We start from the raw sequence: 12,884 nt of genomic DNA on the forward strand, positions 1-12,884 counted from the left end.
TTCTCCCTCCCCCTTTCTCCATTTCCTTAGACTCTGCCTAACTTCCGCTTTTTTTCGCCTACATTCCTCATCCCACCATCCCTTTTTCGCTTCCCTCCCCCTCCCTCCTACCTCTAAGGCTCGTCTAAACTCCCTTATTCTTTTCTCTATCTCTTTCCCTACATCCACTTCTCCTATCCCCTCCCATTTGACTTCTGTTTTAAACCTCATCCTACCCTCCTCCGTCCAGTCTCCTCTACTAGTTCCCCCTACTCTTTTTCCCTTCCTTGTCCTAGCCACTGCCCCCCTCAACCACACTATTACCGGGTGATGATCCGAGTCAACCCTATCCCCAATCTCTATCCTTTTGACCCTATCCCTCACCTCGATGTCTCCTATAGCGTAGTCTATCACTGTCACCCCTGCCCCTCCTACATACGTCAATTCCCCCTCCTCATCCCCCTCTATGTTCCCGTTCATTATTGCCCATCCTGTCTCCTCTAAAAATTGCACCAGCTGCCTACCTTCCGAGTTTATTTTCCTGTCCTTTGATTTCCTACTCCTACTCTCCTCCTCTCCTTCTCCCCAGCATCCTCCCCCCTCCTGCCCTGTCCTGGCATTAAAATCACCCCCCACTAACACTTTTACCCCTCCCTCTATCTCTTCTGCCCGCTCCTTCAATTCCCCTATCTTCTCTTTTAGGTCCCCATTAATGTATATTCCTACTACTACCCATTTTTCCCCCCCTACACTTATTTTCCTTGCTATCATGCCCTCTTTTACCTCTTCCCTCCCTCCCTCCCCACTTACTATCTCCCTTCTTACCCCTGACAGCATTCCGCCTATTGCTCTTCCCTTCCTATTTTTTCGCACCGCATACTGCACTTCCCATTTATACCCTACTGGCAACTTATTTCTAATCCTTTCCCACCCCTTCTTTTCTATCCATGTCTCCATTAGAGATATTACATCCCACTCCCCTAGCCCCCTCCAGAAATCTTCATCCTTTCTCGCGAGCCCCGCCACATTCCAAAAAGCTACTTTCCACCCCTCCCTTACTGTCTCGCCTACTCCCCTCTCTCTCCTCCTTATCTCCCTCCCCACCTGCCTCTGTCCCCCCCCACTACCCATTCCCCCGACTGCCTTTCACTACGTACCCTTCCCTGTGCTTCTATACTTCCCTCTTGTCCTTCCTCGCTTGCTGACCTTTCCCTATCGCTTTCCCCTACTTTTCCCCTCCCCTCCCTTTGCCCCCCTTCCCTCGCTCTCCCTGTACCATCTCTAAGCACCTCTCCTATCTCATCCCACTTCCACATTTTCCCTTCTATCCAGATCTTTGCATACCCTATTCTTACTCTGTTTCCCCTTCTCTCCTCACTAGCTGCTATCTCCCTCAACTTCCATTTCATTCTTCTCTCTGCCCAGGTGAGATCCTCGTCTATTCTCTCCTCCCTCCCTTTGAGTAGGCTTTTTCTTCCCATTACCTGCTTCTTTTGCTCCCTATTTCCTAGTCTTGCTATCCATATCCCCTTTTCTCCCCCCTTTTTCGCGCCTACCTCCCACATATCCTTTACCTCGACCTCTACCCCTATCAGCTGCAAAATCTTTTTCAACTCTTCCTTTTCTCTTCCCTTCTCAAGTCTCGCTCCTCTCACTACTATATTTCCCCTTCTTTCTTCCCTTTCTTTCCTCTCTATGGCCCACTCCATCTCTTTTAATCTATCTATTGCTACCTGCGCCACTTCCGCATTCCCCTGTACCTGCCTTTCTCCCCCTCCTTCTGCACTCTTCTTTTCTAATTCCAACAGCCTCTCCTTTACCCTTTCCATCTCCCCCCCTCTCCGCTCTTCTACCTCTTCTAGTCTTTTACCTAGATCCCTTATCATTTCCTTCATCTCCCCCCTCTCTACTTCCCACTGCTCTTCCCTTCTAGTCATTTCGCCTTTAATCTTTTCCATTTCTTCCCTGATCCCCCTTCCCTGCCCTTTGACCTCCTCTAGACCTATCTTTAGCTCTTCCCTAATCAACCTTAGCATATCTTGTATACCCCCTCCCTCTGCCTTCCCTTCCTCCCCTGTCTTACCCTCCGGCGACCGGTGCACTTTCCTGCTTTTCCCAAATACTCTTTCTCTTTCCTGCAACCCGTCTACCTCCTCCTCCCCTTTTTCCCCTTCCTCCTCCCGCTTTCTCTTCCATAAGTCTAGCACCGTCGCCGATCCCAGGCTATGCCTCCTATCCCTCCCTAACGCTGCTACTGCCCCCGGCCTACCTTTCTTTTTCTCCTCCTCTTCGCTGTTCGCCCCTTCTTTTTGGCCACCCGCGTTACTCATACTCTTTATCTCCTTCACCGCTCCCTACCTTATCTATCCGCCGCCTACCTGTCTACTCTATCCCCCTTCTTACTCCCTAGGTGTCACTGCCTCTTCCTATCTTATCCGAATCGTTGCCGTCCGCCAGCTCTTTCTGCCTAACCTCAAAACTCTCCCCCTTCTTTCTTTTTCACCCGCCCTTCCCTTCTATCCCTGCCTCCCTATTCCCTTCCCCCGACCTCCCGTCTATGTCTTTCCCGCTCCTTCTCTGCCCTATTTCCTTTTCTCCTCACCTTTGCTATCCTGCTAAATTCTCGCCTTTTCTCTCGCACTCTTTCGCACACCTGTCACTCACATTCAAACGGAAACGGAAGTCCAGACATTCGAGTAACACTTTGTAGAAATACTACAATTATACCAGACGAACGATTACGCGAAGACATGATCAAAGAGTACCACGAGTCACTGATCGGAGGACACCAAGGTGTTACAAAAATTTTCAATAAAATAAGAGAAAAATATTTTTGGCTAAATATGAAAAAGCAAATTCAAAATATCATCAGATCTTGCGGCAGTTGCCAGAGGAAAAAACTAGTCAGGATCAAAACAAAATTACCCATGGCAATCACTGACACGCCCGCAGAAGCCTTTGACAAAGTGGCCTTAGATATTGTTGGACCTCTACCCCTTACTAAATCGAACAACAAATATCTCTTGACGATACAATGCAATTTGACAAAATTCCTGGACGCCATCCCTTCACCTGATGCCACCGCCAAAACTATAGGCGCAGCATTCGCAAAAGAATACATTACACGTTACGGTGCTCCTCGAGCAATACTTACAGACCAAGGACAGAATTTTATGAGCACAGTCATCGTACAGCTTTGTAAACTCTTCAAAATTAAACAACTACGAACAACCGCCTATAGACCGCAATCAAACGGCTCATTAGAAAGAAGTCACCTTGTAATTACCGAATACATCATACATTACACCAACGAAGGTAAAGACTGGGATGAATTCATACGTTTCGCCATTTTCTGCTATAATACAGCGAAACACGACAGTACACATTATTCACCTCACCAGCTGATCTTCGGCTCGGAAGCTAAACTACCGACAGATGCGATACTAAGCAACACATCCACGCATACATACGATACATTCCTCCTCGATCTAATAGCGAATCTCACAGACATCCGTAAACGCGCCGCGTTGAACCTGAAACAAGCTAAACAGAAAAGTAAAGAACACTACGACAGAACAATTAACCCACAACGATTTGAAGTAGGACAAACTGTCTACCTATTGAACGAAACAAGGTCAAAATTCCAAGATCATTATAAAGGCCCGTATGTAATCAAACGAATAATAGATGACGTTAACGCCGAAATATACCTCACGCTAAACAAAACTAAAATAGTTCATCTCAATAAACTGAAAATCGCACATACATAGTAAAATCCCACATTAACCCCTCCAATAGCTACTACAGTACAACCGACAATAGCATGCTACCATATTGCCTGCGATCGCGTTACATTACGTCTCATACTCTTGCATATCGCTGCAGGATATCGCAAAACAAGCTACTGATGTCAGCACACACCACCGCACACAGCGCTATATGTTGCACATCAAAGACACTCTTACTTACAGCGGTGTTGGTTTGCTATCTCTCGCAACCCTATACTTATTCTACCGTCACTCATGCCTCGGCAAGGTCATTACTCTGTGCACACATTGCAAAACAAAAAAGACGAATCAGACATTTAGAGTCATACAAACAGGGTATGACAATCCAATCGAGCTGAATATTATTCACCCACCTACTTCTTCTGTCCTACCCATTCCCAACGAAGTAGAAACCCATCATGCAGTTCCTCACACACCACCTCCGCTTCCTTTAAACCCACCCACCTTACGAAAACCTTATTACAAATAGGCAATTACTATATTGCTATCAAGATCTGCTGTTGCGCTGTCAAACAGGCATAAATAAAATAAATACTTGTGTACACTACTGCACTAAAATAATTGTAGTGACGATCTTATACCTTTAGTTTAAAATTAGCCCAAAATATATCTACACTCATAACCAATATCATTGTAAAAATAGGTCAAACTCAGTATCTCGATATATCAAGAAAAAAAAAATATGGTATTACTTAGTACCCAGCTAATCAAAAAAAATCATTGTTGTTTAGTCTTAAGTACTAGTAAGTACTAGTAAGTTAGTAACCCGCTTCCATGCGCATTAACCCTAGGCGCCTAGCTTTAAACAACATTATGTAACCATAGTATTATAACTATATGCCTTACGCTCATACGTAATCCAGAATATAAACCATACACTACCTATAATAAGAATAATTGTAAAACTAATTTTAAGCACATACTTTAAAATCATGTTTCACATTTCCACCTTCTTGCTTCCCATATTCGGGACCATACCTACCGCTATGCTCCCTCTGACGGGGGGGGGTGTTACGTCCAACATACCACTTTTTTCTATTTTTCCTACTCGCTAACTCTCCCACAGTTCTGTCCTGTCCTCTTATCTCTACGTAGTCTCACGCTATTCACTATCATGCTTACTCTTCAAATTCCATTCTCTACTCCTAGCATGTCACACCTTTTCTGCACCCGTCCGTTTCACGTCTCGAGGTACACTCCTATTCTGACACTCGACAATTCCACATCTACCCTTCATATATATCTTTTCGCAACACACAACTCATTCCTACCGCTATCTCATGTTCTACGGAATAAACTTATAATACTCCAGTTTATTCAATCCCATCCTGATTTCCGGTTGACCTGAAACGTAAAAGCGAAGCCAACCAGGTTACTCCTTCCGCTCAGGAGTAAACTCTACCCACGGACGTAACAGAAAAATCTCGTGTTTAAATATACTTCAATAATCCATTTACATAACTGATGACGATGATTATCAGAAAAATTTTGGAGTAAAACATGTTCGTTCATCTCTTTATTATCAAACATTATTCCAATTTTTTGACATATTTGATTTGTAACAGTAGTTTTAATATTTTTGTTCAGTAATTCATGCGAATATTGTCTAATTATTTTTTCTGAAATCTTACAAATACTAATAACATCTTTTGATGGTATTTCAAATGGTCCTCTATTTTTTATTAGAGATAATAGAGGCATGGTTTCTTGTGATTCATCTGAAATTAACTGGTTTTGGCATACAGAACAGAATATGATTTTAGAAACTCTGTGTGAAACATAACCAGCTATGTACAAAACGATATTTTCGACGAATGGCGTTAGTTCCCAACAATAACGAATATAATCATGATCTGAAATATCAGGATTTTCAGTAGCTCGAAGCAAATCCGCATGCCCAATTTGATCGTGACAATTTTTAGTGTTAGATGATACATGTAAAATATCTACATTGTCAAAAGCACAATTACCATTTTCAAATTGTTTTAACTCGTGCTTTACTAATAAACGCTTATATGCACTTTTAAATTATAAAACATTTGGATTATTATTGAAACCTCCACGACTTCTGATGGCGCTAAAAAATGTTTCAATATAATCCTGAGACAACTTATAAGTTAATAAATATCTCATCCCTTCCTGTTTTAATTTATCATAAAGAGGAAATATATTCCTTACAGCTATAATCATTTCAATGAATCCAGTTTTTCGTTGAGAATTAATTAAAGGTGTCCCCTTGTCATTACATGAATTAATAATATAGTTTTCAAATTTCAGAGCATGCTCTTTCATTTTGGAATAGGTATCATCAGTCAGCGGGGTATTAAATTCTCCTTTAGAGAATTTATTTTTACAATTTAGCATATCACCCATATTGTTAAAATTTAAGCAAAATAAAGCTGTTTCTGAACTGTCTTGAAAGTCTTTTTGGATTTCTGTATCATCTATCATTTGTAAAAAGTTTAAAGCTTTTGAGACACTTTCGCTAAGTGTTTGTATGGCTAATTTTACATTCATTTTGTTATTTTGATAATGAACGTGTTTTTTAGTTAACTTATTTGCTACTCTTAATTCTTCTTTGCATTGTAAATCGTGCAATTTCTCTATGAATGACCATGAAATAGATTTATTGTCAACAGTTTTCATTATTTTGTGATCTCCTAAAGTATTCCGAATTAATTTAATCATGTGACAAAAATCATAAAATATGTAACATTTTTCAGATGTCGCCGGATTTGTAAAGTAAGGTTTAAAATTCGGTCCAAAATTCAAATTAGCACCTAAAGAATTGTACATACTTATATTCGATGCAGCTCCATCTAAAGTTATTGAGTAAACTTTGCAATTACCTTTTTGTAATAATTCGAATGCCAATCTCAAAATACTTGCGCGCTCTTCAGCATTCAATGATGTAACTAAAAAATAACCAATTGGAATTTTCCAGTTTCCATTCAAGGAAACAGCCATTAAAACCAATGCATTTTTTGCTGTGATCGGATTGTCGTTATCAGAGTAAGCGGAGTCTGTATTTTGTATTGTCCCGAAGTTTATACCTCCGTGAAATTCTTTTTTGTCATAAATTATTTCTTCTTTTATTGACATTTCATCTAGAACCAAATTAACTATGCCACTCTTCTCTTTACATCGCAATTCAATAGCTTTAAACGATTCATCTGTTAGCCCAGGTGAGCCATCCACTACTCTGTACCACGATTTTATAGTTGACACAGATGGTAAATGTTTATTGAATTTTTCTCGAACGTATTTGTAAGCCTTGGGCTAATAAAAATGTAAAGATAATGCAAAAGAACGAACTTGCGGTGTGTATCCTCTTCCATCTTTAACTTTCATACTTGTTATACTTGTTATATCTTCTGTCATCATACTCTACGTAGAAAGAAATATTATGAAGTATATGACCGAAGAAAAACTTTGAGATTTTTTTTCATTTTGCGATCTTTCCATTTAAAAATGAAAAAAAAAACGTCACGTGTAATTATTGATAAGTGAATTAATTAATATTAATGAAAATATTGTACCGAAACCCGTCAATAAAAGTTAAAAGAAAATATATATACAATTGTTTCAAATCTTAGATAATAAACACATTATCATGTAAATATCAATAAACAATATTATGAATAAAATTCGTCGTCGATAACATTTGTGTAAAATATATACAATTTTATATTTATACAATTTATATTAGTTAGAATATACTATACCATCAGAGCATCACCACTTTCATCAGTTCACGTACGGTTCTCCTTAAGATGATTTACTAAATCTTTCAAAGATTTGATTTTTCTTTCGAGATTCCTTGTTTGCCTCTGTAGCTGTCTTATTTTTTCTCTTCTTTTCTGATCAGTATTTTTTATCAAAGAAATGGTTCTGTTAGCCCTTTTGGGTGTTGCAAAATCTAATTCCGATATTTCACTCACATGACGGGGCTCGAAAAATCTACGCTTTCGACATTGACTTGGAGAAGTATTTTCGTCTGGAACTTAAAACAAATATAAAACAGTATAAAATTTCTCGGAGAAATAATTAAATAACATAAATCTCTATCCTTACCAGTATTTTTGTCATCGTTGTCAGAATTTGTGATTGCATTTTCCATAAATTCATTTGAATCAGATTGTTTATAGGAGTCATCTAAAATTAAAATATTCAACAATTTTCTAAAATCAACTTTTAATAAAATGCTTATAATAGCCTTACCGAAATTAATACTGCTATTATTTGACGTTTGAAATTCGATACTGTCTGGTTCCAAATATTTATCTGAACCTAAAAAATAGTAAAAATAATAAATAAATATTTTATTCGTACTATCTTTTTAGTTTTTTACATAAATATTATTTCCTTACTTTTTTCCAAAATATTAAGTACATTATTGTCGTCGACAATATTATTGTCAGAAAAAAATGACGAGGATTGATTCGAGACTCCATTGTCCTCAAATAGTTCCGACAATGGTGTGTTTGGCGGTGATTTATTAATCGTATCAAGACTGAGTGGGTTTGTAAGATAAAGTGTAGGAACTGCATTACGTTTTATAGAAGATTTAACAGCTCCAAAAACATTTGATTGACAAACATCATCAGTTTTGAAATGTCTGGAACATATACACGTTCTCCTTACATCATCATTTATAGTTAATCCACAAGCATTTAGCCACTTCATACGAATCTCCAAATTTTTAGAAAATCTATAATTGTTGAAACTTAAATATTATTTTGAATATAAAGAAGTTGTTAATTAAAAAAATTAGAAATAATTTGCACTTACTGATGCAATGAAATATTGTCAGCTCTTGATGCTTGTCTATTACATAAATAACACAACTTCACCATTTTTTAATAATTGGTTGTTGAAAATAAAACATTAATAAATTAAAAACACAAATTTTTGAAAATTAAGAATTTCTTTTCTGAATTATAATAATAAATACATTTGTAAACACAATTCTAACCACAATATTATTCCCCTTAATTCTTTCCCCACTACTGATATTTTAGAGAATTCACAAGCATGCGCAGCATGATCGAGGGATGATGGACGAGAGAGAAAATAAATATTGTCAGCACCGTAATGGTAAGACGTTTTCTCCCATATAAACTGTTCATATAGGAGTATTACATATATGCTCATCCGCTACTACGTTACTTTTTCCCGAAACATGTTCTATCAGGAATGAGTATTTCTCCAATCTTAGTCTCCAATGCAGCAGGCGTTGACTGGGGTCTACGCAATTTTTCAGCCATACGAGTGCACGATGACCGGTGCGGATAATGAAGGGTTTATCTGGTGTATTGAGCAAATATACTCTTAGTCTCTTGACGGCCCATACAACAGCAAGCATCCCCTTCTCTGTCGTGCTGTAATTCGTTTCCGCATCACTTAGGGTTCGAGATAGGAAATATATGGGGTGGCCGTCTTGAGATAGTACCGCTCCAATTCCATCGTTTGACGCGTCGGTGGTTACGATTTATTGTTCAGCTGGGTCTGATCTCACTAGTATCGGTGGTGTGACCAACTTTTCTTTCAGGGTTTCGAAGGCTTCTTGGCAAGCTGCTGACCACTCCCATGGGGTGTCCTTTCTTGTTAACCTTGTTAATGGTTTCGCTGACATTGAATAGTTTTGTATGAATTTCCGGTAATACCCCGTCAAACCAAGGAAGGATCGAATCGTCTTAACGTTGGCTGGAACGGGTAATTGTTGTATCGCTCTGGTCTTTTCCAGATCTGGTTTGCTCGCTTCGTCAGTGATGACATATCCGAGGTATCTCACTTCAGTCTTCATGAAGGCGCACTTCTTTGGCTGGAATTTCAGGTTACATTGTCTTAAACGCTGAAATACGGTTCTTATATTTCGATGGTGTTCTTCCTCCGTTTCACCAAAAATTATTACGTCATCAATGTAGATGCAACAGATCTTCTGATTCAATCCTCTCAGCGCATCGTTCATCATGCGTTGGAAGGTCGCAGGAGCGTTCTGTAATGCGAAAGGCGTTCGTTGGTATTTAAAATGCCCGTTGGGGGTTAAGAAGGCAGTATATTTCTTGGAGTCAGCAGCCATGTTGATCTGGTGGAAACCTGCGGCCATGTCGACAGTAGTAAAGAACTTGGTTCTTCCCATGTAATCGAGTAAATCCTCGATTATTGGTATCGGATAAGAATCCCGAACGGTAAGTTCATCAATCTTCCTGAAATCGATCACAATTCTAGCACGCCTCGGGGTGGCGCAGTTGCCGGTAGTTGAATTCTCGTTTCGTTTCTTCGCGCGAGTTCCTCAATGTTCCTCATTATCTCTTGCTGTTGGCGTAAAGCTTCGGGATCACTCAGCAACTGGGTCATACTGAACGTCACAGTGTCCGGACGACGATGTGTTAAAGTAGCAGACATTTCCAAGGCTCTTCGAAGTTTGTCCTCTTCTTGCTGTTCTAGACGACGACGCGGGACGTTGCCCCGGGTATTGCTACCAGTACCTCGTGGGATTTCGTAATCCGTCGGACCAATAGGCCACTGTGGACTAGGCCTTGGTGTAAGGTGTACGTTCGGCATCCGTGATAAACGTCGGCTTTCCTCGAGAACGCGTTGCAGTGTCGAATCCGTATCCGACAAGATATCATGGTTTACATTGGCTCGCGCGGTGGAGAATCGGTCGTTTTCTAATGAGCGATTTTGGTGAAGGTTCGGTATTGGCATCGCATTTATACCTTGATGGTCCGAGTCTGAATTGACTTGGGAGCCCACCTCATTGATGCGCGGTGTCGGTGGCAGCAATCAGTTTTGAGCGAGCCCGTGTAATGCCGAGTAACGTGGTGGGTTTGTTACGGTTGAGGGAGCTATCTGAGCAGGACCTTCCACCTCTGATTCAACGAGACGCGCGGTATCTACTTGAATTCGCGGTATCGCTTCGGTATGGTTTCCGGGCGGTCTCAAAATATTAGAAACATTCGGATCATCCCTAGTTGTTAAACGATAATAGTTATTGATTGCTTCTCGATTGGTATTACTATTTGTAAGAGCTTCCTCTTAACGATTTTCTTCGGTTAATTGGTTATTCGGTTGTTGCATTTCCTGAAACATTTGGTTGGTGACGCTTTCAAGCGTGTCTTCGGGACGCGGAACTGTTCCGGAGTTTCGATTTATTCCTACATTATTGCGACGAATGAAGTCGTGTTCACGGCGTTCTTCATTTCTCAATTGAATAAAACGGGTAACCTCTTCTATAGGCAAATCTTCGCGGCGAGCAAGTTGACGCGCAGTTAACCTCTCTCCGTTTAATTGCTCTAGACCAAGACGGTATCTGCCCATTGCAGTTAAATCATTACGTTCGGTGGCTTCTTGTAGCCTATTCACAAGCTGAGTCATTTGGTTCGTCAAATCCCAAAATCTCTCTTCAAACCGGGATTCAGAAGTGACGGATTGTCCATCTTCTGCAGTCTCAACAATAGTGGGAGGTACTGCCAATCTCCGGTCATTGTTTTCGTTCACGTCCATCGTGAATTTATTTTTAAATTGACCCTGAGTCAAGCTTTGACTTTATTTATTTGAATGATTCAAGTTTGACCATCAAATTCTTAGTTTCGATCACGATTTTTCTCCGAAACGTTTGTGGTGACTCGAGTAAGTAACAAAATGCTTGTACTTACGCTAGGAGTAGCCAAATTGAGGTGCGAAGCATTACACTCGAAGATCGTGGTAGCCGTCGGTACGAGGCTTTGATGTCCTGGAGTCTCTGACAGGCACCGGGGGCAAGAATGTAAGAGCGGTTCGAGTCTGAGCGTCCTTATTCTCACTTCACTTCACTTAGATGGTTTAAACGCGAAGTTTATTGTATCTAAGGAGTGCAGAATTTTATACTTGCTTCCTTTCCAATAAATACACAAGTTCACTATGGGAATTGTCCAGTGTAGAATCAGGCGGTCACACTCAATCCCTGATTATTAAGCGGTCTACACGCAGTCCTTGATTGTCTACGCAAGGCGGCCTTTCACTCTATCCCTTGCTAGGTACAATTCGTAATAATTACTTATAAACGCGTAGCCGAAGGTTCGCGCGTGAATTTATTGGGCTTATGCACTCATTTTCAAAGTTCGTCACTATGATCCGGCCGTTTGATACGCGCGCCGCTTTCGTTGGTTTAAACCGGATCCTGGCAGGATCGCCAAATTTGTCATGCGAATATTACGCAATGATTATATATATATATATATTCATACGTTTATTCAAAACAGAGAATTGCGTTATAATTGATAACAACAATGGTGAGTGCGGGCGTTAACGTTATATTAAATTTATGTATAAGCAAAATTAGGTGTGCGTTACGCCGGGAAGCAGTATTGAGACTGCTCACACGGCCTCTCGCCGGGCTCGGCGACAGTGCATATGAAGTGCATACAATCGCGTAATTTGAGCACTGCTGCCGATAAGGAAGCTAAGCGCGCAAGGCGGGCTACGCTGCACGATGAATTTCGTACTCATTCAAATGATCCCCGGCATGTTTCTACGAGAGGATATAAAACTGTTACACTTTATGACAAATGTTTCAGCTCTATCACAAACTCCTATCGCTTTAGACATCCCGTGCTATCGTGGATTCTACTTAAATCATATCTCTCTAAGTCGGAACTAAGCGCTTCGCTTGAATTTCCGTATTACAATTTACTGAAGCTCACTTCGATAGTGCCCTCCAGACGAGGAACTCTTCGCTATCAAAAAACTGGGTAAGACAGTTCGGCGCTTTGCCGGACAACTGCTGACGATGCTCTCCGCGTTTCTGCTATTTATACTTGTCCCGATTTCCCATCCCGCTACATCGTCGTCGTCTCCTCCTTATTCATGACCTTTCCGGAAGATCTTCGAGTCAGTATGTGTCAACGAGGCGTCGGTTACCGTCTGTTATTGTTGTGATCTGTTGTATGTTATGGGCATTGCTGATGTCGGTGGTGACCTCGATCAGCTGTCTGTCACAATATACGAGATAACCGGATGCAGTCAAAGTCACTCGCAACCATAACAAGACAGACTGTTAGTTATAGTGGACATGAAAAGGATCGCAATTCTTATGAACGGTACTATGCACATTTTTCAATCTTGTCTTGTAGA

At 40.5% G+C, this 12,884-nt stretch overlaps 1 protein-coding gene across 2 annotated transcripts in view; it reads right to left on the reverse strand.

The window, feature by feature from the left end:
- LOC124178615 (annulin) overlaps window positions 1-12,884 on the reverse strand; it is a 423,181-nt gene that overhangs the window by 313,283 nt on the left and 97,014 nt on the right. The window lies entirely within an intron of this gene.

The sequence above is a fragment of the Neodiprion fabricii genome, chromosome 1 (genome assembly GCF_021155785.1).
Source record: "Neodiprion fabricii isolate iyNeoFabr1 chromosome 1, iyNeoFabr1.1, whole genome shotgun sequence".
NCBI lineage: Eukaryota > Metazoa > Arthropoda > Insecta > Hymenoptera > Diprionidae > Neodiprion > Neodiprion fabricii.